At 44.1% G+C, this 22,755-nt stretch overlaps 1 non-coding gene across 1 annotated transcript; it reads left to right on the top strand.

Moving 5' to 3' along the window:
• The first annotated feature begins 8,625 nt into the window (after positions 1-8,625).
• TRNAE-UUC (transfer RNA glutamic acid (anticodon UUC)) lies at positions 8,626-8,698 on the top strand. The gene has a single exon. It is a non-coding gene; the product is annotated as a tRNA-Glu (tRNA).
• The last annotated feature ends 14,057 nt before the right edge of the window (positions 8,699-22,755 follow it).

The raw sequence follows: 22,755 nt of genomic DNA, 5'->3' as shown, positions 1-22,755 counted from the left end.
GGAAGGAGGCTTTGGCAGGAACTAATTTCAGGCACGCAGGGGACAGACTCGACTCCCCATACCTTCCTCTGAGCTCCCAGCAACCCCGGGGGCAGACATCCTAGCAGCTGGGCAGCTTTCCTGCGTTGCAACCCCACTCCTCCCTTTCTGGTGCCTCAGTCTTTCTGTACAGAAACGCCCCGCTCTAGGAGAGCCTGATATACAGAACATAAGTCCCAAGCACGAGAGAGACAATTAACCTGGGGGACGAGGGTTAGCAAGCTGGCCGGCTGGGATCCTGTGGTTTGGAAAACATCTGGCCCCGCGCCCCACCCCCATCCCATCCCATCCCTCCCACCTCTGGCAAAGCCGCGGGGAGGAGGCGGATTATTTTATTTTATTTCTTTTTTAATGAATAGGGTGGGTTGTGGTAGCCTGGCAGGCCCCATCTGTCCGCTGCCCCAACTCAATTTGATTCCCATTCACCCGCCTTTGTTTGCCTCCCTTTTTTGATCAGCAGTCTCGTGGGGGGGTGGGGGCGGGGGCGGAGGGATGGGAGTGCAAAGGCTTAATGTTCTCGACGGCTTCGCAGAGCTGCGACGCCTCCAGGGCGCCCAACCCCGCCACAGCCCCGGCCCAGAAATCCTGGAGGTGAGCGTCCTAGGTGCGGCCAGCTCCCCGCAGCGCAGAGCCCCGTCTAGCCTGTCCTGTCGGGTGGAGAGCCGGGTGGGAAGGCGCTGTTTGCAGTGTCATAGGCCTGGGATCGCTGCTGCTCCCAGGTCGGATTAAAATTCACCTTCCAGGCTTCCCTGGTGGCTCAGTGGTTGAGAATCCGCCTGCCGATGCAGGGGACAAGAGTTCGTGCCCCGGTCCGGGAAGATCCCACATGCCGCGGAGCGGCTGGGCCCGTGAGCCATGGCCAATGAGCCTGCGCGTCCGGAGCCTGTGCTCCGCAACGGGAGAGTCCACAACAGTGAGAGGCCCGCGTACCGCAAAAAAATAATAATAATAAATAATAAAATAAAATAAAATTCACCTTCCAGGATCAGGTGCCTCTCTAACTGGGAGGGAGCGGCGCAGAGCAGGAAAGGGGGTCGGGGATGAGACCCTGGAGGTAACACGGGGCCCCTAGGGGCTTCAGAGTGGGTGAGAACAGCAAATCTGGAGGTGGCACCACCGCAGACCACTTCATCCCCTTTTAAATAGAGAAGATAATATAGTACCCCAATTTAAAAACTTGCCAATAGCCCTACAGCGGTAGCGCTAAAACCATTTTGGAATTTGTAGACCAAAAGGTCAGCATCGGTGACCACGTTGTTATTTGTTTGTTTTGTAAATTGTCATCCAGAGTGAAAAGGGACCTCTGGAACTTCAGAGCTGAAGGGGCTTGAGGAAGTGCCACCAGCCCATTTTGCTGATGGCATGACCAAAGAGGAAAGAGCCCAGGCCTCTGGACTTCTGGCTTACTGATGGCCACAGCAGCTGAGGTCAAGTTTATGGGAGAAGGAGAGGGTCAACCAGCCACTGTCTAAGGACCCTTGTCATCTGTGAAAGTTTGGAGGAACAGGTATGAGGTCAGCAGGAAAGAAATAGCTCCCAGCCTCCTCGGAAGAGGGTGTGGGTGTGCCGGTGGGGCTCGGGTGTATAATCAGATACAGCAGTGAAATTTAGTCCAAAGCCCTTTGCTGTGGGTCGGGCCACTTAGAGGTGGGAAGGCCCAGATTAAGATTCTCTCCGTGTGATAAAGGGCCGGACAGCCTGGCATTTCTGCCCTGCAGCGGTCGCAAGAATGTGGCTCTGCCTCTTCCCCGGCGTGCAGATGTACATGGGCCACAGTTGGCATGGGATCTAGCCAAAAACCTGAGGCTGTCTGCTTATGAAGCAACTTTGTCTTCACAGAGTTCACTCCTCAAAGAATAACTGTAGGGTGAAGTAGATGGTTTTAGGGGCTATAACAGCAGGGTAGGTAGCAAGCCATGGAAGGGCGAGAGATTACTTCCAGCTGATGGCAACAGGGAAGGTCTGGGGGGGAAGGCAGCCTCTGAGCTGGGTTTAGAGGGTGGAGATGTGCCCTTGGGGAAGGGAGAGTGGTGATGCACATTTGCAGAAGAGCAAGTCAGAGCAGAAAGTGGGGCTAAATCAAGTTTGCACTGTGTCATTGGGAAAGTCTGTGACACTGAACCACAGCAGGAACCAAGGGAATGGAGCAGGGTGGCCCGGGGCAGGATGGAACACCAACTGGAGCTGTGGTGCTCAACTGGGGGCCATGGAACACCCAGCAAAGGGATATGAGGATTGGCTGCAAGAGAGGTGGGGATCCACTGGGTTACGCAGCATTATCAGGAGTCGGAAAGGAAAATTGTTTGTACATGAAAACAGCATTTTTCACAAGGTGATGGATTTTTGTGATTGATAAATAAACTAGTGCATTTAAATGAATTATCACATTCTTAGGTGATTTGATCATTCTGAATTTTCTCAGCTGATGGATGCAGTTCTCAAGTGGAGACCTTGAAATTGAAAGTCCTTACATTGAAAGGTGGCCTTCTACTTGAGAAGGTCCTGAGAGGGGCCTCTGAGCCCAGCCTGTGCTCAGAGAAGGCGTGAAAAGGGGCCCTCGTGGGTCCTGCCTTTCAGATGTTTATACCTCCAGGAGACAAGACTCACGGATTCTAATGATGGAAAATGTCATGAGACAAATACGACCAGGTGCCAAACCCAGTATAATCTGGGGACCACATGCATGCTGCATACAGTGCTAGGGAAATTCAGAAGAGAAATCTCTGTGGGTCGGTTAGCAGGATGGGGTTTATGGGCAATACAGGACTTGATTAATCCTTAAAGGATGTGTGGTAATTGGATAGGTAGATGAGTGAACAGCATATGTGCTTCTAGTTAATTATTTATCTGTGTTCATCTGCTTATTTATTTTTTATTTTCAGAAAATTTTTTAAAATTACAGGAAAGTACAGAGAATAATATAACAGAGACTGGCGTACCCACCATCAGAATTGATGGTTATTGTGTCAGATTTGTTTCATTTTTTTTCAAAAAAAGAAATACAATAGTTGGAGTAGAATGGACAGTGTCTTTTGTTTCTCCCCAGTTTTTCTCCTGCCATTCCCCTTTCTGCACCCCACCACCAAGCCATCATGAATTTTGTGTGTGTCTTTCCAGTCTATTTTAAACACCTTTACAACATCAATGTATCTGTGGACAAATGATAGTACTGTAGTGTTTGTGTGGATTTTTAAATGAATATAAATGGTACATTGAAGAAATGGTTCTGCAAGTTTGTTTTTGTTTGTCCATTTGTTTACTGAGTTATGTGTTGGTGGAACAGTGTTATTTTTACCTGCAATGGCACAGTTTTTTCCTGCAATAATAGTGTCACAGTGAACACTCCTATATGACTCCTTGCACATGTGTATGAGAGTAAAAGCAGAATTACTGGGCTCTAGGGAACGCATAGTTTTAGACTCATGGTGATACTAATTTATACTACTCATCACAGTTGTTTTTAATCAGAGTTAATTTTTTTTAATCTGATGAATATGAAATGGATTATATTTATGCTTCTATATATACCTCTGTTTTCAAAGCATGTGACATAAAACATCAGAGGTGCAAACACATTGTGGTTTTGCTGAGCTGACCCTAGTATCAGAAATACAAACACATTTTATTTGTTTGTTTGTTTTTTCGGTACGCGGGCCTCTCACTGTCGTGGCCTCTCCCGCTGCGGAGCACAGGCTCCGGAGGCGCAGGCTCAGCAGCCATGGCTCACGGGCCCAGCCGCTCGGCGGCATGTGGGATCTTCCCGGACCGGGGCACGAACCCGCGTCCCCTGCATCGGCAGGCGGACTCTCAACCACTGCGCCACCAGGGGAGCCCACAAACACATTTTAATTTACTAATGTTTATAAAAAGAATTTTTAATTATTGGCTTTGGAGAAGGAGGATAAATGAAAAGATGACTCGAATAGGAAGCTTGTTCTTCTGAGTTATGGACAGAAATTGTCAATTGGACTCTGGTTATTATAAACATATGAATACTGCAGACCAACTTACTCTGTGACTCTGGGCCTTGGCATATGTAGATATAGATATTATACATATGGATTATATAAATGTATGTATATATAAATATATATATATATATATACACACACACAAAGGATTGTCAGTGCCATCTTTATTGTATACCTGTGATTCCAGTATCCAACCCACAAACACATGCACACACACACACACACACACACACACACACACACACACACGAGTCCAAACCTAAAGGGCATTTCCCTAAAGGGTCAAGTGTAGACCACTGCTCCATGGTTGACTGTTTAACCTAAGTAAACGAAAACAACATCCAGAATCGTCTAGATCACTACTACCCACAGTTCTCTGGGGTGCATGTATAATTTTATTTTTTTATTATTTTTTAAACTTAATTTTTATTGGAGTATAGTTGCTTTACAATGTTGTGGTAGTTTCTAACGTACAGCAAAATGAATCAGCGTACATATACATACATCCCCTCATTTTTGGATTTCCTTCCCATTTAGGTTGTGATGCATGTATAATTTTACAATAATTAAAACAGGTGGGTGGAAACTTGAATAGCCATTGAGGTCATATAAGTGTTGAGACTGTTATTTAAGTTTGTGAGCCATCCAACCTGCAGAGGGAAGTTCTGCCCGAATTCATACTTCCTGACATCTATAGCACGTTCCTTTCTTTCAAAGTATTTCCACCTCCGTTATCTCCATTGATCCTCACAATACCCGGGTGAGGTGAGTTGGAAAGATATTGAGGCGTTATTTGACAGAGGTTAAGTGCCTCTGCTGAGGTCATGTATTTTAGCAGCAGGGCCAGCCTAGAGCCTGGGCCTCTGGACTAGGACATCTGGGACATCACCACCACCCACATACACACACACGTACACGTTGTGGATACACACACAATTTGGAGTTTGTAGCATTTTTTTCACAAGAGGGCAAACACTGTGTTTTATACCTCTGAGAATCCTCCTTGAAAAAAATAAATTTTAGTTTCCAAGCTGAGCCCTTTTTTTCCCTTCCAGGTGGCCAGAGTTCCAAACCTCTTCTGTTCGGGGTGAAGGACATTTTAGAGTCAAAGAATTTTAGATGCAAAACCTTCTAATTGCCACGCATCGGTCCACTTCAGACCTCTGAAATTGCCCTGAACGTTGTGTGCCCATACAGATATGGATGCTACAGCTGCCATTCTTCACCTATCATGTGCCAGAGATTCTGCTGGATGAGCTGCCCTCGAAGGTCATTAGCCTGCACAACAGTCCCTCATGGAAGCGTTGCTATCCCAGCACCACGGACAGTCTTCAAGAATTTGCTGACAGTTCTCCTGGCCTCCGTCTTCCTTTCTTCAGCATCAGGTGCTCACGCCATCCTGCTTCCTTAGCCCTCATGCCGTCTTCACTTCTGCTGCACATATCTGGTTTGCCAGTGTCTATTTTTGGTCCCTGGAAACGAACATGAACTCAGAAAGCAGTAAGATAGAATACAGTCGGCTAAAGTGAATCAGGGGCTAAAACAAGCCGCTGGAGAAACACACTAACCTCAAGAACCATTGGAAACAGTGCACAATGTCCTGTTTGAACAATACGGGCTCTGAATGGCCAGAGGCAAGGTCAGGGCGACTTCAAGGGGGAGAAGGCCTGAGGATGGGAGGATTCTAAAGGAAGGAAGCGGGAGGTGGGGAGGCCACCGGACACGCGACACCCGCCTCTCCCGGGTTTTCCTCTCGTTGCTCCCAACCCTGAAACTCTCAAAACCACCGGTCGAATCTTTGCCTGGGGACAAGAGGCAGACCTCTAGCATCCTACGCAGGCTTCGGTCCTGGGATCTTTTAGATGGGTTGCCTCCTCCCTCACCCTGCAGATGAGATATTCTGCAGCAGGTCACTCTTGCTGCTTCCCTGACAGAAAGAGAAGGGAGATGCGTGCGGGTGGGAAGGCGGGCGGGGACAGCAGAGGGGCTTCCTGCAAAGCCCAGGCTGACTGGCTCCGAGAAGGATAAATGACTCCGGTCGCCGCCGGTGTTACACAACTTGTCTGTGCTGGCTTGAGACCTCAGTGATCCCCCTCTAATTGAAATCACTTTCCCCTGACCTCCTCCGTAAGCCGGGAGCTTGTTGCTCTCTGCCAACAGAGGAGCCGCGGAGGTCGGAAGAAATGCTGGCTGGGCAGCCGCACGCGCGCCACCCCAATCATCTTCCCGGCGGCCAGGTCAGAGTTGGCATCGAGGCCCTGCTCCCCGGAAGGCCCCCGCTGGGTTCCGAGATGGCGGGGAAGCTGGCAGTGGGGCTGGGGCTGCCCCCTAGAGGGCATGTGGGTATTTTGTGAGGGTCTGTTGATTGGTGCCACAGTTCAGGATGCTCCTGCGCGTTTGGGCGGGGATAAGGCTAGGATGCTGGAAATCCGGCCATGTGCGAGGCAAGCCCGCATTTGCCTAGAGAAACTTGCCAGTCTGTACAGATGAACAGCCTGCTATGATTGGAGCCTAATCTCTGTTCCACACATAAATCAAAGTATTTTTGATTAAAATATACTCTGGTGTTCCCAAGAAAGCAGCTACCACGTAACTCAAAGGAAACGGGAGTGTTTTTTCCAGTTCATCTTAAGAGCTGTTTACCACTTAGACACATGACAATATTTGAACTATGGCAATATAACATATCTGTAACAAAATTATCTCCGTGTGTGTATATATGTATGTGTATAGACATAGAGACATATATGGATATATACACACATATGCACACACATGCACACACACACACACACCAAACATACTTTTTAGCAATTTTTCTCAAAATGTCAAATAGAAAGAAGTTCCAGTAGCCTTCAGTCAACTATCATCTTGTCTTAAATACAAACTTATTTATTATGAGTAGATGCAAAACTCACTGTCTTCTAGTGTAGATATGCCTGAGTTTACATACAGAAATACACGTTATTTGATTATAAACTACTTTCATTTTATTTTTTATAATTATATTTTAAAATTAAAAATTAAAAAGCCAATAACTTTTTGAGAGGGGTTGAGGGTCTTTTAAAGTTGAGAACCACTGTAGTTACTAGGGTCTTAGTTTCCTCCACAAAAGAAAAACAATGGAGACCAAAATAAGATGTCAAAAACAGCAAACATGTCACACAAAGAAATATTCATAGAACACTGAGCCCAGGATACTGCTGTTGAGAGAAATGTTGTTGATCAAGATCCCTGAGAGGGCCAGATTCCAAATGCAGAGGGAGAGAGCTTGGGAGGTAGGAGACCCGGGGCGGGTGAGGGGGGCGGGAAGCACTGTTGGGGGTGGTCAGAAGACCAAAGACCACTGTAGTTTTCCAAGTGAGTTATATGCAATGTGTGGATAATTTTTTTTCTCTTTCAAATTATCAAACAGTTAAGAAAAAGAAAGAAAAAACCTTCCCTAAGCACTTACTAACCACCTACTCTATGCCAACTCTCTGTCATAGGATCTCAACCCAGTGAGGTAGGTATAATTACACCGACTTCACAGGTGAAGAAACTGGGGCTCACTTAGTAAGCAACATTTGAACCAAACCTACTTGACTTCACAGTCAGTATGACATACTGTCCCAATAAACTTGCCAGTGGGCTTTCTTTTATTTTTACAGATCGGTAGTTTAATTAAGGTCTTCTGTCTTAGTCCTCAAGTTCAGTCTATGATACTTGGCTGAGCCTAACTCCTCGATATTAACGGCATCACAAACGTAAAATTCAAGCATAGGCTAGAACTGATATGAAAATGTTTATATACTTTTGAAAGAAATAAAATGATATTTATACAAATGGAAAACATGCCACCTTCTTGAACGGGAAGACTTAATATCTTTGAGATATTATATTTGAGAATTAAAATTTTCAGTTCTCCTCCAAATTACTGTAAAAATGTAATGAAATTCCAATTGGATTGCAGATGGATTTTTTTAAACTGTATTAAATTGTCTAAAAATGCATACAAAAAGTAAATGTCTGAAAAAGGCCAAGAAGAACTTTTAAGAATAGTTGGGGAAGGATAACTTGACTTCTTATCAGATATGACAACATGTAAAGAATGAGATTGACATAGACATAGAGTGGAAAATCCAGAAATAGATCCCAGTGAAAAGGGGAATGGATAAACAACAAGGTCCTACTATATAGCACAGGGAATTATATTCAATATCCTGTGATAAGCCAAAATGGAAAAGAATATGAAAATGAATGTATTTATATATGACTGAATCACTTTGCTGTACAGCAGAAATTAACACATTATGAATCAACTATACTTCAATAAAATTTAAAAAATTTAAAAAAAGAAAAAGGGCAGTCTGTTTATTCAATGGTGCAGATAATCTGCTTAGGAGAAAAATAGAGTTAGATCCCCTGCCTCACATCATATTTTAAAAATTCTGCCTAGACAAAGGGCTTAAAAATAACAATAAACCCATAAACTTTTTACAAGAAAATTCAAGGGATATAGATATAGATATATAGATATATCTCTCCCAAGGATCATGATTGAGGGAGAAGATAGTAGGGAACAGGAAAAAGATTTCAATGAAGATGATTGTTAAAATGTTACTGTCTAAGGACTTCCCTGGTGGTCCAGTGGTTAGGACGTAGCACTTTCACTGCCAAGGGCCCGGGTTCAATCCCTGGCTGGGGAACTGGGATCCTGCAAGCCCCATGGCACAGCCAAAAAATAAAATAAAATCCACAAGTGCATATTAAAAAAAAAGTTACTGTCTAAACTGTACCAAAAGTTTCTAACAAATGAATAAGACATCCAATAAACAGGAAAATGGGTAAAGGATATGAACAGACATTTCACAGAAGATCAAATTCAAATATCAATAAATGTGAGAAGATATTTAACTTCTCTAGTAGTCAGATAAATACAAATGAAAGCAACAATGAGATATCATTTCCATTATAAAACTGGTAAAAATTTAAAAGAGTAATAACTCCCGCCACTGATAGAAATGTTAGGGGAAAAGATCCTCATTGTATAAGTATAATTAGAGGAAATGTGAAATATGTTTTTAGAAAGAAATTGAGCAATGATTTTTCTTAATGTAAGATAAACATACCCTTCAGCCTAGTAACCCACTCCTGCGAATCAGTCCTTTAAAAACAAAATTACAGTAAGAAAAGATACTTGTTCAAGGTCAAAGATGTTCACATCACATTATTCTTTACAATTACACAGATTCAGAAACAAGATTAATGTCCATCAATAGAGGAATACTTGACTAAAGTATCAGGCATTTATTCCATAGTATATTGCACAGCTCTTAAAAAAAGATTATCTTGGGGCTTCCCTGGTGGCGCAGTGGTTGGGAGTCTGCCTGCCGATGCAGGGGACGCGGGTTCGTGCCCCTGTCCGGGAGGATCCCACGTGCCGTGGAGCGGCTGAGCCCGTGAGCCGTGGCCGCTGAGCCTGCGCGTCCGTAGCCTGTGCTCCGCAAAGGGAGAGGCCACGGCAGTGAGAGGCCCACGTACCACCAAAAAAAAAAAAAAAAAAAAAAAAAAAAAAAAAAAAAAAAAAAAGATTATCTTGGATACCATTTCTTGTTGACTTGGAGGGATTATCAGGATATGATTTCAGTGAGGAAAGCAAATGTATAATATGACCCATTTTGTAATTATGACCCCCATAAAGGACACACATATATTTATGTATGTAAATGACCATATGAGCATAAAGAATATTATGGGACTATTCAAAACAGTTTGATATGGCAAACATAGTAGAGGTATAGGATAGGGAGAATGTGATCTGTATGTGCAGGGAATCAGAGAGGTTTAAAAAAAGATACATATAAAATAATGTTGACCTTAATAAAATTAACATGAATGAAATGACCCAATTTATGTAAAATTGTGTGTGTGTACGTGTGTGTGTATAAAACTATACATGGAGAGAGAAGTAGGAAAGAATATTCACTAAATATTAATGATGAATTCAAAAGATTGGATATTATAGAGATACCAAGTATCCCCAAATTAATATGTAGATTCTATCGAATTCCAGTAAAAATCTCAGCAGGTTTGTGTGTGTGTCCATGTGCTCGTATGCGTATATGTGTTGTGTGTAAATTGACAAGCTAATTCTAAAATTTATATAAAAATGCAAGGGGCAAAGAACAGCCAAGATATTCTTGACAAAAAAAAAAAAAAAAGATGTAGGGGAGAGGGGAGATGGAGGTATCTTGCCCTATCAAACATCAAGACTTAGGACTTATGAAGCTATGGAAACTAAGAAATACGGTACCTGTTCAACTCAGTGGAGTTGAACTATGTCCAGAAACAAGCCCACATACATGTGGAAACTTTCTGGCAAAGGTGAACTGCAGAAAAGCGAGAAGAGGAAGTCTTTTCAATAAATCATATTAAATATATTGGATATCTTACCAAACAACAACAAAAAACTTGACTTCTACTTCCCACCATACACAAGAGTGAATTCCAAGTGTATCGCAGGTGTCAATGTAAAGGGTAAAATCAATAAAGTTTTTGGAGATAATATAAGAGAATATTTTTCTCAACCTTGGGGTAGGGAAAGACTTCTTAAATCTGAGGGAAATCCCACTAACCAAAAAGGAAAAGATTTCTACATTGGACTACATGAAAATTAAGAACATCAAAGAAACCATTGGGATTCCCTGGTGTGCAGTGGTTGAGAATCCGCCTGCTGTTGCAGGGGACATGGGTTCGTGCCCTGGTCCGGGAAGACCCCACATGCTGCAGAGCGGCTGGGCCCGTGAGCCATGGCCACTGAGCCTATGCGTACGGAGCCTGTGCTCCACAATGGGAGAGGCCACAACAGTGAGAGGCCCACGTACCACAAAAAAAAAAAAAAAAAAAAAAAAAAAAAGAAACGATTGAGTAAAAACAAGTCACAAAGTGGGAGAAGAGATTTGCAACATGTAAAAATTAACAAAGAACTCCTACAAATCAGTAAGCAAAGGCCAACAACCCAACAGAAAAATGGCAAGAGACTTGAGTGGACGTTTTACAAAAGAGAATATAGAAATGGCCAATAACATATGAAAAGGTGTTCAATCTTATCAGTAGTCAAAAAAAGTTATAGTGAGATATATATACCCTTTGAATGCCTAGAATAAGAGTTGGTAAGGATGTAGAGCAAAGGGAGTGCTCACACACTGTTGGTGAATGTATAAATTGATACAACAACTTTGGAAAACTATCTGATAAAGTTGAATGTGCATGTACATGGTGATGGAGTAATTCTGTTCTGATGTTCACTTAACAGAGATGTGGGCTCAAGTGCAATAAAAGTCATGTACAAGAATGTTTGTGGCAGCAATCTGTAAGAGTCTAAAACCAAAAACACAAAATGCCCATCAACAGTAGATGGATAAATAAATTATAGAATATTCTTACAATGGAATATTTATAGGGGTGCAAACCAACAAATCACATCCATACCCCACAACATGGGTGAGTCTCCAACTATAACATTGAACCAAAGAAAGCTAAAAACACAAAGAAATACATTGATATTTTCATTTATACCAAGGTCAGCAAGCACTAATTTATGGTGTAAGAAGTCAAGACAGTAATGATTATTGAGGAGTTTGGTAGGGAGAGTGACTGTGAGGTGGAATTGTGACTTCTGGGGAGCTGGTCACACTCTCATGTTTTCAGTAGTGGACTCATTAATTTTCATTTAAAAAAATTCATTGAGCTGCACATTTATGATTTGTATACTTTTCTGTATTTGTATTATACTTCAATCAATGAACAAAATAATTGTAATGGCAATTACCTCAAGGTGATGGAATTTCAGATAATTTTACTTTCTTAGAATTTTCTCTATTCTCTGAATTATTTGCCATACAGTGTATTGCTTATATGATCTAGAAAACCATAAAGTTATTTTAATTGTGAAAACAGGTAGTCTAACAAGTTTCTGAAATGCAAATATGTTCATTTAACTAGCTGAACAAGCTAGGCACTTTCCCACAAAGTTGATCTTAAGAAGTATCTTGAATTGCCATGTGAACACTTTTCTTCCCTGCTTTTTAATTGAATCCACTGTGGTCCTGAGAAATCACAATTCCTGTCCCTGCCTTGGGTGGATTCCACAGCACTCAGGCTCTGCCACACAAGTACAGGGCCAGGTGTTATGGAAAGAGCCTGGACAGAGAACCAAGGGCCAACTCTTCCAGAAAGTTCCAGCAGTTTGACCTCAGGCTAGTTTCTTCATCTTTGGGGCAATTAGACTCATTATTTCTAAGGGCCTTCCAAGTCTGAAATTCTATGTCTCTACGTCTCAGTGATATGGAGTAGATTGGAGAATGTTAGAGTCAAGCGCATTGGGTGACACCAACATCTATTCAACGTCTGCCATGTGACAGGTGCCAGAGTAGGCACCAGAGTTACACCCGGAAATTGGATACACAAGGTCTCCATCTGCAGGAAGTTGCATTTTAGAGTAGGAGACGGGCAACAGATAAATGAATGAATAAATAACAAGTTGAGAACCTCCTTCTGTGCTAAATGATTGCTGAGAGGACAAGATTATAACCAAAAATTGCCCATTGGATTTGGCAGCAGGGAGGTAAAACTGCGGACCTAGACAAGAGCAGTTGCTGGGGTGTGTGCAGACAAAAGCCAAGTGAGTGCCTCTTAGAAAGAATGGGAGGTGAGGAAGTGGAGATGGTCCCCACAGACAAGTCAGAAGTTTTGCTGGAAAGGGAGGCAGAGAGATCAGGTGGCAGCTGAAGAGGGAAGCAAGATTAAGAGAGTAGATCTTTTTTTAGGGACAAAGAGCACATTGGTGTGTTCATGTGTTTATAGAAATGATGTAGGAGAGAGGAGATATGGATGATGTCTTTGCAAGGGCAATGTCCTAAGCAAAAGATAGGGCATTGGATCTAGCATGCAAGTGAAAGGTATCATCTTTAATGGGGAAGGACAGCTCTTCATGAAGACAGGATGGAAGAGAGAGATGGTACAAGTACAGATCAGACTGAGAATTTCGTGGAGGGAAGATGGAGTTCCCATCAACTACTTCTCTTTTCTCATTGAAGTTTGAGGCGAGTTCATCTACTGAGAAGTGACATCGGATATGTGAGGAGAAAGGAGAGTCATCTAGAAGAGTGTCAGGATATTTAAAGAGAAATATTGACAGAATTCCTAGAGAGTGTTGGGCTGAAGCTTATAATCAAAAAATCTCAGGAAACACTATAATAAACTTGGAAGCCACCCATTTCTCCTCTGAGAAATGGAGATAGTAACACTCAGGACCTTCCAGTACCCTATGACTCTGTGAGTAGCCCCAGGGTCCTTTCTGGAAAATGCTTTGAGACCCATGACCTTAGTCTGTCTGGTGCAAATAGGCCTTGTTGCTAAGAAAAAGCTTGGGGGATGGTCAGGTCTAATATCCAATTGGACAAAATGCCAGAGAAACTTCAGATGAGTGGTGTGGAGTCTGTGATCCATCCATCTATCTGTCAATGCATCCACCCAACCGTCCACCCACCCACCCATCCATCCATCCCATTCCATTCAATGGGCCTCTTCTCTGTATCATGTATTGGGTGCTAGATTAACATCATTCTCATTATTTGGTGATTGGTTATTTGGCAATTCTGTGAGCAAATTTGTTCAAGTGTTTACTGAGCACCAGCTATTTTGATCTGAGCCTTTTGCTGAGCATTGCAGAGAACACAGGAGTGAAAAAGCAATTCTCTCCACTCTCACGCGGTTTATGATCTAGATAGGGAGACCATTCAGTCTCCCACAGTAAGAATTCAATGTAGAAAGCAAGCATCGAATCGTGGTGCAGAGGGTGGGCGGTCTGAGGAGGGAGCTCAGAGAAGGCAGCTCTGCGTATACAAGGACAACTCTGGCAGGGAGACAGAGTTGGAGCTAAGCCAGATCATCTCAGCTCTCATCTTCGGAGAGGGGAAAAAAAGACCCCAAACTTGAAGAAATAGTGCAGTATTAGAGTGCAGTCATAAACATAAAACATTAACATGTAATTCCCTTATGCTTTTGAAAAATTACTTCATAAACGAAAGTAAAATATTTTTCCCTTTTTATTACCTGACAATTACATATTAAGAATTTCTTTTTATGTTTAAAAACATATGCAAGCCGGGGGAAGGCAGACGCCAAAATGTAATTGCTTTCCTTCTATAAGAATCAGATGTCATTTTCTTCCAACCCAACTCTGAAAAGAGGTAGGAAAAAGCAAATTGTTGTATACATTAAATTTAGAAACATCTGATAGCTTTCCTCAATTAAACTATTTAAATGGAAAAAGATTGCTGTACAGCTCTATCATATCCCACTGAATGAAACCTCAGCTGAGGCAAATTGGCAGTGGCAGGTACCAAATGCATCGGCAATAATGAGATTGGACAACCCAGTGGAGGTCATTGGTAATTGTTATTATATGCAATATTGCACTGTCAGAAAAAGAAAAAAATAACTCAGTAGCAAGCAGAGCTCATGCTGGGGATCTTATGGGAGTATCTGTGGCCACCTAGACGGGGTGACTTGAGGGGTGTCAGGAGACCCCAAACCCCTAGAGTCGTGAGCCTGCTCTTCATGGAGGGCTCTTTCATGGCCTGCTGTGCACGCTCAGAATGTGGGGGGCTAATCACCACACATCTTACCAGCCAGCTGACAAGGTCTCGGGGGGCTGCGCTGGGACACAGCATGAGGGCGGGGAGAAGGGCGAACCTGAGAAGGGAAGTGAGACAGAAGTAAAGACAAGTTTCGTGTATTTGTTGTTTTGCTGACCCTGATTCAAGGCACTGAAAGTTTGTTATTTTCCCTTCAACTTTCCAGATGTGGAGAAAGAGAAAGAAGCATATTCTCTTGTTCTCCAGGATTTCAGGGCTCTCGAAGTCCCAAATTTAAGGACGAAGGGGTGGGAGGAGGGTTGGGCTGCCTGAGACCTAAGCAAGCCTGCCTGCCAGGCTGTATCACAACCTCTACTGAGCCTGGCTCTGGGCACAATCTAGATTAAGATGAGCAAAATCAGTGCTCAGTCCTGTGCAGGTGACAGACATATGTCAGCTGGTCTGATGCAGTGATGGATACCAGGAAATATATTTGACTACTGTTAACCCCTCCCAAGGCTGGCTCACGTCTAACATCCTGCAGTTGGGAACACTTCTACATAAAATGCAGCACCTCATCCTCTAGATTCAATCACGAGGTTACTTTGAAAGAGGACATGATCATTCTCATGGGTGAAGAACCTCAAAATGACCATGCTGCTTCCTGAGGGCTCCCTCTCTATCACCCAAGGTTTCTAACGTGCTCAGGAGCTGTAGCACCATGTTAATAAAGAGGGAGGAAGGGAGGACCATGTATGGTCCAGGCCTATGACATCATGAAGCCTAGTGAACACAGGGTCAGTCCATCAGAATTGGGCCTCTTGCTCTCAAAGACATCTTAGAGAGGGTTCCTTTGTGTTGAGTAGGCTTCTTGAATTTGTCCAAAAAAAGAAACAGGAAGGACCACCAATAACCATATTGGGGGATAAAAAAGCTGGAGGGAAGGTCAGACACCAGCCTGGTGTCCTAATCCAACCTGGAAGAAGACACACACCTTTCTGAGCTGAGGGGTTCTCAGATGTTGCTTGATCCAGCATCCTGCTCTGGGTGGAGACCCCAATGAGACATGGCTTCCCAGACCTGGCCGTGCTGGGAAAGTTCCTGGAGAGCTTTGTACAAAATATGGCAATTTCCAGGCTCCGTGCCTTGCCTGTTAAGTCAGAATTTCTAGGGGTGGAGTCCAGAGATCTGTAGTTTTAACAAGTTTTCTGAAGATTTCTGGAACAGCTGCTCCAAAGATGAGACCTGCATATGGGAAACACTGGATTCCTGACTGTCTTTGCAGGAAGAATTCTCAAAACAGGGAGCTCATGCCTTACAAAGCAGCATGTTCTATTGTAAGTTATGTTTAATTGACAAGAAATTCTTTATATTTCACTATTATCTAATTCTGCATCAATTCTACCCAAAGTTTAGCTCTTATCCACCTGATCAGAAGGGGTATGTATATTTAATAACTCGATCATCTGACTCTCCAAATGACTACTCAGCAATGTGTCTCAACAGAAAAAAATGTATTTCCACTGGGCCTAAGGCCCTGTCTAAGAATCTGGGCGGGCTCTGAGGCCGGCACTACATTTGTGGACATTCATTTGGATGAAAAGATTTCATGCATTCATTCATTCCCTTTGAGCACGTCTTCCCTGCACTGAGAACTGGTCATACACAGAGGAATCCAACAACATATTCCACCCTCACTGAACAAACAGCCCAAGAGAGAAGCCATACCTATCTATCTATCTATCTATCTATCTATCTATTTATCTATCTATCATCTATCTATATCCATTGAATATATATCTATATCTTTCTATCTAATATATCTTGTTCACCCTCCCAAGTGATTTGGGTAAAGGACTAGGGAGAAATGTTCGGAGGGAGTGGGGCTAATCTGTGGTAGCTTCCTGGAAGAGGTAGTATTTGCACTGGACTTGATGGCAAATTGCAAGTTGGAAGTGAAAAGGTGGTATTATGGGGGGAGGGAGCAAGGTGAAGCAGGGCCCCACATTCACTATTTTCTGTCACCACTTCCAGGCACGGGACCTGGTTACAGCCAGGCGGGTCTGCCCACGCACTGCCACCCCCCCCCCATTGACAGGTGCACCCCCTCCCCTGCTCAAGCTCTCTCCCCTCTCTAGCTTACATATCTATAAGCAGGCAGCAGCGGGCATCTCCCAGGGCTGGAAATCCTGGAGCAGCTGAGCCCCATCCGCGTCCCGTGGAAGTGCTGACACCACGGGGGTGGTCTGGGGCCGCACCCTTGAATCGGTCCGGTGCCTAGATGATCTCACCTTCCCTGGACGCATCCACATGACACTGCGCGTAACCAGATGGAAGATGCAGCTCTGCTCTCAGCTGCAGATGCCCACACACAAGACGCACCCTGAATCGTAGCCCACCTGATGAGGCACCTGTGTGTGGCAGCCACACTGGAGGTATTCTTGGAGAGGCAGAGGCGAGCTATGCAAGGCAATCAATCTCCCATCTGACTTCCGATCGCAGGCAGAGTCCCGAGGGATTCATGGCCACTTCAAGTCTCACCTCTGGTTCCTCCCACCCCTCCTATTCCCCCATGCCCTCCTCACTCCTCCCCGCTGATTGCCCTTAAATTCTTCTCCTTGGGGCATTTGTTTTTCTCTAGGCCCCAGCCCCAAACTTAGTTTGCACACACAAATGCACTAATATGCTTAGCAAAACAAAAGTCTCTACCATTAAGCAGGATCCACTCCCTAGGTGACAATAGGTGACCCTGAGTAGCAATATTGTCCTGCTTTATTCAAACCAATCTTTTCATCCTTTAAGCTGAATCCTCAGGCTGCTTGAGGCGGCTTTCTCCCTTGGCCTCTCCAGCAGTCCCTTTCTCAAGAAAGATCCCTTTCCTGAGTAATTGTCAATTTCTCCTGACTCAGCGGGAAGGCCCGCTCCACGCCGGCCCCCTTTGACGCCCAGCCTCACCTCGGGCTGGCAGAAGCTCTCTCCCCCTGCTGACCTCTTTCTGCCCTTCCTGCTTCCATTATTCATGCGCTCACCTGGACCCTCGTCCTGGCCCTCAACGCGGGCTCACCTGTGCTGCTAGCTGACTCCTCTGACCGTGTGCTCCTCTGGCGAGGATGGGTGTCCCAGGCCTGGTCCATCCAATGCCTCCACCAGCCAGCACTTGGGATCTTGAGGGAGTGACCCAAAGGTACCGGGCCAGTAACAGGTTGTTCTCAGCGGTTGCGGCACAGCTACAGGGACAGCAGCAGGCAGTGATGGCAATACTGGCCCCGGGGTCCTGACAGAGATGCTCCTTTAACTCAACGTGAGTCAGGCTCCTCCCTGTTCTCTTTCTGATTAGGCCCTGACCTTGACATCTGTCCTTGGCCTGGTTAGTAAAAAGAAAAATCCCCCACCCTTGGTGGTTGATCACCAGCAATATTTGATCAAAATCCTCAGCCCCGGGGCTTCCCTGGTGGCGCAGTGGTTGAGAGTCCGCCTGCCGATGCAGCGGACACGGGTTCGTGTCCCGGTCCGGGAAGATCCCACGTGCCGCGGAGCGGCTGGGCCCGTGAGCCATGGCCGCTGAGCCTGCGCGTCCGGAGCCTGTGCTCCGCAACGGGAGAGGCCACAGCAGTGAGAGGCCCGCATACCGCAAAAAAAAAAAAAAAAAAGAAAGAAAAAAAAGAAAATAGTGAATGTGAGATTGGGACACCAAAGTCTGGGCTAGGGAGTCTAAATACTCTTTGAGGCCACCTGCTTCTTATTCCCCACTTAACCACAAACTCACAGGACCTCTTGACTTAGTTGGAAGTAAGAGCAATGGAAGCAAATATTTCTACAGCGCTTTCTATGTGCCAGACACTATTCTGAGCACTTCACATGCATTAATTCATTTATTCTTCACTATCACACTTTGAGGAAAGTTCTATTATTATCTCCATTTTGCAGCTATAGAAACTGAGGCACAGTGAGGCTTAGCGTTCTGATCTTCCCTGGCAAGTGTGTAACCTCTGGTACAGTACTTTGCTACTTCTTTATATGTACAGGGACTATGGTGCATTAGAGTATATGCTCGGATGATAACAGTACAGTATACAAACATGCTATTTCTGTTCATGCCTCATCTCCCCTCTTCAACTAGGGTTTCAGAAAGGAAAACACTGCCTTTTCATCTATGCATCCCCAAAGCACCTTGCACAGTGCTTGGTGTGTATAATAGGTGTCCAGTCACTTTTTGTAGCATGGATGAACTAAAGGTTTCTAAGCAGGGACTGATACGGAGAACAGTATTTCGGAGAGTCTGCCCCCTAGCAGGATGGGCTGAAGGAGGAGAGGTTGGAATTGGGATCTCACGTGGTTTTGAACTGTGCCCCGTGGCCAGGCCAGGGACCTGCTCAGAGACCCGGGGCTATGTGGGCTCACCTCTGCCTTCTGGCTGCACCTCTCTTTGAGCTCTTGGTCCCAAGTTTTCCTGTCTTCTCCTGTTTCCCAGCTTTGCATAACCACTTTTCCTGCCTGAAAGAGGCCTTCTGGGGAATTCATGAAGTGGCCAGAGACACTCTGCTCTCTGTAGACTGTGAGGTTGCTGGGAACATCTTATCCTCAATCCTAACATTTGGTTCATTTAATTAAGGGCTGCAATAAAAAGGAATGAAACTGAGTTATTTGTATTGAGGTGCATGGACCTAGAGAAAAACAAATACCGTATGCTAGCACATATATATGGGATCTAAAAAAAAAAAAAAAAAAGAAGAATAAAATGGTCAGAAGAACCTGGGGGCAAGACGGGAATATAGATGCAGACGTACTAGAGAATGGACTTGAGGACACGGGAAGGGAGAAGGATAAGCTGGGACAAAGTGAGAGAGTGGCATGGACATATATACACTACCAAACGTAAAATAGATAGCAGGTGGGAAGCAGCTACACAGCACAGGGAGATCAGCTTGGTGCTTTGTGACCACCTAGGATAGGGAGGGTGGGAGGGAGGGAGATGCAAGAGGGAAGAGATATGGGGACATATGTATATGTATAACTGAATCACTTTGTTATAAAGGAGAAACTAACACACCACTGTACAGCAATTATACTCCAATAAAGATGTTAAAAAAACTTAAGGGCTGCAGACATTAGGAACACCTCTCAACTATCAAAGGGCATTTGAAACAACTCACAAACACAATTCAACTTAGTCCCAAATGTAAAAAGAAAGCAGGCACAATACACTATTTCACTGCTTATAATCATCAGTTAACAAAGTAGGCAATTAAGGCAAACACTGAAGCAGCAACACACACCCAGCGCTGCGGTTTACTGCCCTTGTCTGGTCTCTGCATGTGACCACACAGGGCTTCAGACCAGAGTTTCTCCAGCAGGAGGGCTGCCTTAGAATATCTAGGGGGGGTGTGGTTTGCAAGTGAAGACTTGATATTACAATTTTATTTGGAGGATATTCTTAAAACCTAATTTTTAAGAATGTAGACTACAGAAATTAAAACTTGAGAAAAATCTTTCTGGTTGGTGGAAAATTGTTGAAGATAAAGATTCTCAAGATAGAGAAGGTCCTTAAAAGGGACCTTAAAATAATCTCTGGACGAAATGAGAGAATGTTAAACTATCAAAGAAGGGCATGGATTAAGAAAAAGTTGGAAACCATTGCTATACCCATATCTTAATCTCACACTGCCCTTGGAGATGGGGCCTCACCCATGGAGGTTGCCATGGAAACACTTTATAGAAGAAAATATTTTAATAGATGTACTTTATATGGCCTTCTTTCCTTCCTTCCTTCCTTCCTCCCTTCTCACATATTTATACACCCTCTTCATTCCAAAAAAGATGTGAGATGAATAAATCCCTTTGGATAATATCTAAGAGGCTCTAGGATACACTGACACCCAATTAACAAATTCCCTTTTATTATGTGCCAGTCAGTGAACTGGCTTTTAAAAGTATAGGATGAATTGGACGAAAGGGAAGAAAATTAGCCCAGATAGGACAGAAGCAGGAAGAGAGTTTCCATACGACTGACTATAACATAGTGTGTGCTAAGTGATGTGGATCTTATCAGTCAGGATACTTTTTGGTGGCAAGTAACAGAAAATTCAGCTCAAAGTGGAGATTCATATCTCCCATAACAGGAAGTCCTGAAAGAGTGAGGACTTGCTTCTGTGCTCTTCTCTCCCCACTCCCATCTGCAAGGGCTTTATCCTCAGGCTGACAGTAGCCTAACTGTAGCAGGTCAGGGCATCACTTTGTGACAATGTCCTGGGAAGACACAAGGACATCTCTGTCAGCTATTCATCAATGAGGAAAACTTCCTCAAAGTCCCTAAGTAGAGGTCATGGCCCAATGGAAGGATGTAGGGTCCTACATTCATCCCTAAACCAACTTCTAACAAAGGGTGACGTAATAGAACTAGCTTAAACCAATCAAGGTTTGCCCCTAGTTACATGGGAGAGGAGTGGCCACCTGCCCAGAAAAGGCAGGGGGTGGAAGAAATGCTAGAAGGTTACCAGCATCAGCTTCCCCATGAACCCACAGAGAAGGAGCATGGAGTTCTTCCTGGCAGGCACAATAGAGGGAGGTTACCTGACTTGACTTTGTCCATGATGGCCTGTTCTGCCTTCTTTTTTAAAATAGAGGACAGTAAGGACCTTTAAAGTGGAGAAAATCGCACAAATTAACCCATTCGGGGCTGCTCTACACAGATACTGTGGCTGAGAGCACCAGTGTGTGACTGGTGGGGTGGTGTGAGAAAGCAAAATGGTAAAATGGCTGGACACCAGGCAATGAGCAGCCTCTATTCTAACCCAGAGGTTCCGACAAAGCGAGGTGTTATTGGAGTGGCTTCTCACTGTTCATGGAGGCCTCATTGTACAGAGATCAGAAACAGAAAATGTTTCAGAATGCTGGGGCCAAGAATCCATCCTCGGGGGCCTGCTGGAGGGAGGCAGCCAGCCTCAGAGGCCATCATGTCTTTGGCAGGGATAGTGAATCTGATGCTTATCAAAATAATTAAGAGCACAGACTCTGGGGTCAGACTGTCTGGACACACAGGACTATCTTTGCTTTCTGTCACGCACCAGCTGTGAGCAGCCTTGCCTCAGCTGCCTCTTCTGTGAAATGGGGACAATAATATTCCATATTGCATATTCCATACATAGAGTTAAGTAAGTTATTTATGTAGAGCACTTAGCCTGGCACGTGGTGAGCCTTCCATAGTTGTTAGCTGTTATCATTTTTAAGGGCTGAGAAGAGAGTAGGGCTGCAGTATCATGACAATTCTAAGAGGGGAGCAAGTGGCAGGTTTCACTGTGTGTGTTTTTCCCTCTCAAATGGTAGCTGACAGTTGCCTCTAAAAAGAAGCCAGGGAGTTGGGGCAAGGTGTCCACAGCCTCCAACGATCTGAAAATTAGCCTGCGTGTCACCTTTGGTTTGACTGCCAAATGAAATCCACACACCTTCTTTTTACCTATAGAGTTGACTTCACACTCTACAGACCTAATCTATTAATATTAATTGGCGATGCTCAATAAACTTGAGTGATTGAAGCTATGACACCTACATTAAATACTTACTGTGAGAGAATAAAGACACGTTAACCAAGATGAAGGTACGAGAGTTGCAAATTTTCACCCCACCCAAGAAAGTCTCCCACTCTCCTTCTCTCCCACCCTTTTAGATCCTCTGCCTTTTCCAGTCACCATGAGAACCCCTAACGCTTGCTTGCAAAGTTGGATTTGTGTGAGGATTATCAAAATTTGAAGTCCTTATGCAACCAGCATATGCAGATAAAAGGATGGAATATTAAGAGCATATTTTAAAGAAACTGACAACTGGATGCAACGTGGAAACCTTCTCACTAATCTTTATTTCCTTAATTTTTAATTGGGAAAAATTTCAACTATACGGAATATTAAAAGAATAGTACAATGAATACCTCTCTGCAATAAACCCAGATTGAATGATTGTTAACAAGTTGCTATCTTTCCTTTCTCTCTCTCTCTCTCTGACTCTGTCTCTGTCACTCTCTCTCTCTCTCTCAGAATCACTGGAAAGCAAGTTGACACTTTATCTCTAAATATACTTCAAACTGTATCTCCAAAGAATGAGGACATTTTTCTATTTAAACATGATACCAT

This window comes from Kogia breviceps, chromosome 15 (assembly GCF_026419965.1).
Source record: "Kogia breviceps isolate mKogBre1 chromosome 15, mKogBre1 haplotype 1, whole genome shotgun sequence".
In the NCBI taxonomy this organism is placed as follows: domain Eukaryota; kingdom Metazoa; phylum Chordata; class Mammalia; order Artiodactyla; family Physeteridae; genus Kogia; species Kogia breviceps.
The sequence above is the reverse complement of the archived record's forward strand: the minus strand, read 5'-3'. Positions and strand labels throughout refer to the sequence as shown.